This window comes from Aquarana catesbeiana, linkage group LG01, assembly GCF_042186555.1.
Source record: "Aquarana catesbeiana isolate 2022-GZ linkage group LG01, ASM4218655v1, whole genome shotgun sequence".
Classification (NCBI taxonomy): domain Eukaryota; kingdom Metazoa; phylum Chordata; class Amphibia; order Anura; family Ranidae; genus Aquarana; species Aquarana catesbeiana.
The window spans coordinates 138,642,826-138,647,080 of NC_133324.1; the positions used below are offsets into that span (position 1 = coordinate 138,642,826).

The window sequence follows — 4,255 nt, forward strand, 5'->3', positions numbered from 1 at the left end:
AAAGGCAGGTGCTAAAAAAGCGTGTTCTATGGTGCAGTGACCATGGTGCCAAACATCAACAGTGACCCTCACTCACTGTGATCTTATGGCACCCCTGGACTGCCACTACAGGGGCACATACTCCATAGGCTTTCAGGACCAACCCTGAGCAATGACCCAGACCACAGCAGCCTCCACTCCAGGCAGAAAGGCATGAAGTTAAGGGAGCTTGGTGAGAGCCCTTTACCATCAGGCCCCACCGTCGCTCCCATCACTCCTTCCTAATTACACTCGGGGAATACAAACCGCTGCTCCCCCCCTGCTAGAGAGGAGCCGATGTTCTCTCCTGAAAAACTGTCCATAGCTAGAGCTGCCACAATCTAGGCCAGAAGGCCAGGGACCCGACCCTCTGGCCAGACCCGGATGCAGCACCCATCCTCACCAGGAACACTCTTTCAGACGGCTCAGACTCAACCATAGGCCGATCCCCAGTATCTGTCGGGCAGCTCAGCGTAGTCCCTGCTGAAACCGTCCTTCCAGGCACTATAACACCATTGGATTTGCTGGCTCTCCACTACGAGAGTAGCACAGCGCCTTCTCTGGAAACTGATAAGAACAGATACTACACTTGATCTTAGCCAAAAGGCCAGAGAAAATTAAAAAAGATAAGAAATCAATACAACACAAAGATAATTTAAAACTGGACTGACACTCCAAACCTTCCCACTCAACCTAAAGCTACATAAGCAGGTGCACACAGGGAAACTTTAAAGCTGACGTTAATGACAGGATCGCCCATGCCTTAACAGAACACCCTGCATTCTGGGAGAGGAATGTTAGAAGTTTTGTGAATAGATGAGGAGACAGGAAGGGGATGGCAATCAGCACAACTACAATCAGAGCCATTGCTATTAATCCACGCAGTGCCAGAGGATCACTGCTGTGAGGAGCATCTGGAGTGTCATTGGAGGGCAGATTTTTACATTAACTGACAGTCAGCAGACACTTTATTAGTGGTAACTTTGTAACTTTTGAGATGGGTGCTGTGTGCTGGTGCTGTGTGCCCCATTTCTTTTCTTTTTTTTTTTTTTTTTTTTACTGGAGTTCAGCTTTAAATAGTTTATCAATGTCATATCATCAATAAATATGTTTAGTGGATGACTTCGATGGTTAATCTGCATTTTTTTCAACATAAATGCAATTTGGGATTAAATCATCCACACTTTTCTTAATAGAGAATCAAAGCAGTACAATATACAAAACAAAATGATCAATGTCATATGCTGTTGTAACAGAGGAAAATAACCTTTTATTTGGTATTATTCACAAGACAAATAACATTAACTTGACACAGAGTTGCCAAATATAAATACAGAAAACTGTGTATGATAATTTATATAGGAATTGTTCGCTGTCAAATACAATAAAATCTACTCTGTGCCAGCAAGAATTGCAGTTTGATTTTTTACACCATGAAGGCGATTCTTTGATTTTGCTCAATAACGCAGACACATGCTTCTTTTCAAAATCATTTACTGCGCCAGTGACACGGGGAGAGATACCATATGACATATTATTTGCTAATCAGTTTTGCATCATGAAAACATCAAGCGCTAACAAATTTTCATAACATTTCTCATTGACAACGTGTAGTCAAACACATTGACATTAAGGGGATGGTCTGTTGTAAGACTATTAAGTGTAAATCAAATCAAGATGTAAATTTAGTAAGACACAGAGCAGATCCTTCCAGTAGGTTTTAGGATTAGTAAATGTGATGAACAGACAGAGGGGTTTGGTAATAGGAATGTTGCTTGTTTTCCCTGTGTTAAGTTTTATAGCACTCTCTGTATTCATCAGCGAGGATTCAGGAAACGTCCAAAGCAGCTTACACTACAGTTTCTCTGCTCCTCAGGCAATGCAGAAATGACAATGCTCATTTGTCAAGTGCAGGAACAACAGAAGAAAGTGCTGAGATTTTGGCATTGGAAATGAACCATTATTACTACATTTTTCGTATTATTTAAGAAACGTTTTTCCTGTACAATAACTTTGAACCGTAACACCAAAAAATGCATAACATGTTAAAAAATCATATGTAAAATATATTGTGATCCTAAATAAATGTGGTACACCTTGTTAAGGTAGAACGTTGCATTCTGATTTAAATAAGCCAAGTTACAGTTATGGTGAATGTGTGATCTATCTAGTTATTATGCAAAGTGTTGTCTTACAGCCATGTGAGTTTCCCCTTATACAGAAGGAAAAATAATTTTTTGTAAACTTACGTCAAGTTCTAGAACCCATTAATTCCAACAGTTCTGGGTTCCACAGGACTTTCTTGTGAATTTCACAGAATCCTGGAGCCCCGCAGATCTGGACAGTGTCCTGCTGCTGGCCACATGCTGGAACACTTATTCCTGTGCACGGCTGCGGTTTCTTTGCTGCTTTTTCGGACGGAGTGATCTCCTGCCCAACATGAGCACTATAGTTCTAGCAGGGGAGGCAGCAGCACGGGACACAGAATGTGGATAAGTAAGTAAAATGAACAGCAATGGTTCTCCCTTAACACCAATAGCCACCCCCATCCTAACCTTATTGAGTACAAGTGCCCCCCTCTCCCTCCATAGAGCATAATCACTCCACCATATGCCCAGGTCAGATTTCATGAATGGGGTTTACATCCACTTTAATGCCCAGTACATGTCACTGACTAGAACTTCGGCTATGAATGGTAAAGTATCTCCACTTAGAGATACCAGCAGGCCAGGGACAAAGGGTGGGCAGGAGGCTGCCCTAGGCACTGTGGTATCATGTAAGGTGGGGGGTGCCACAAGGGGAGGGGATTTGTGTTGGAAGGGGGAATTTGGGGTGCAACAGGGGTTAAGTATTATTCTAGGAGGGGGAATTTGTGGGGGGGGGGAGGTGTTCAGTGGATTTGTGTAGGGGAGAGGGATGGGGGGGTTTGCTAGGAGGGGGGATTTGGAGGGAATTTGTGATGGGAGGGGGAGATTTGAAGTAGGGGGAGATGTGTACTAGGAAGAGAAATTTTAAGGGTAGATGATTTGTGCTAGGAAGGGTGAATTTTTGTGTATGGGGGGGGGGGGGGGGGAATTTGAGCTTGGGGGATTTGGGGGATGGGAGGACAAATATGGTGTTGAGAAGGGGGATGTCAGGAGAATTAGTAGACCAGACTGTGTGGACTGCACAGAGATAACCAAAAATGCATGAAAAGTGAATAATAATGATATTTATTAAGATAGGTGATAAATAAGAAAATACAAACAGTGCACAACCAACCCAACAAACCCACCAACAACAACAGTATATACAGCAAGGGGCAGTACCAGAATCACAGATGTCAGCCAGACCAGGGTCATACACAGCAGATTAGCAGAAGGACAAGGGATGTTCCAGAAACATAAACATTAGCCAGGCCAAGGTCATACACGGGGAGATCAGAAGATGAGGGACCAACAGGACAGGGAGGGGATGGATCAGGCTGAAGGGTAAAGGAAAGGGTACAGGAACACAGGAGGGACCGGGCCAGAATAAGCACGGAATAAGCAGGTCAGATGCAGGCTCAGGATCGGGTAACAGGCGAACAAGGTCAGGGCTCAAGGAGAGAGATACCAAGGCAAGCATGTGAGGGCTTGCCGGGTATTTATGGGACTGCCAATAATTGTCTTCATGCAAAACCTGAGCGCAGGGAGTGTTGTTTGCTCCATACTGCCAGGATCCATCCGCTGGTGGGCGTCAGTACTGCGGCCCAATGATGACATAACACCAGCCGGGAAAGATTCCACTGACAGTTCCAAACTGCGAGGAGACACCCGCTGGTGGACCTCAGTACTGCACGCCAAGTGATAGATCTTACCAGCGGACGGACCCTTTCCTGAGAGGGGATTGCAGCAGGAGGGGGGATTTGTACTGGGAGGAAAGGGGATTTGTGCCTAGGGGGTAAGCATGCAGATTAGTGCTCAGTATATTTTTGTGGAGTGATTTCTGCTGACACATAATGCTCATAAATGTTGGGGGGGGGGTTGCAGTTTGCCATGTTCGCCATGAGCTCTAGATGACCTTGTCCCAGCACTGGACACAGGCAACATCTCCTGTTAGTTCTGTCATGTGGGGCAAATGTCCACCTTCCCGCACCCACCACCCCAGTTTTCCCCTGATTACTAACACTGGAACCATTATTGTACCCTGAATGGATAAGCAGCTAGAGAGAAAGCAAACTATTTCACATTTTGTCTGCAGTACATTTTGAGATCAG

At 44.8% G+C, this 4,255-nt stretch overlaps 1 pseudogene; it reads right to left on the bottom strand.

The window, feature by feature from the left end:
- Positions 1-532: 532 nt before the first annotated feature.
- LOC141124421 (U2 spliceosomal RNA) lies at positions 533-636 on the bottom strand (annotated as a pseudogene).
- Positions 637-4,255: the final 3,619 nt, after the last annotated feature.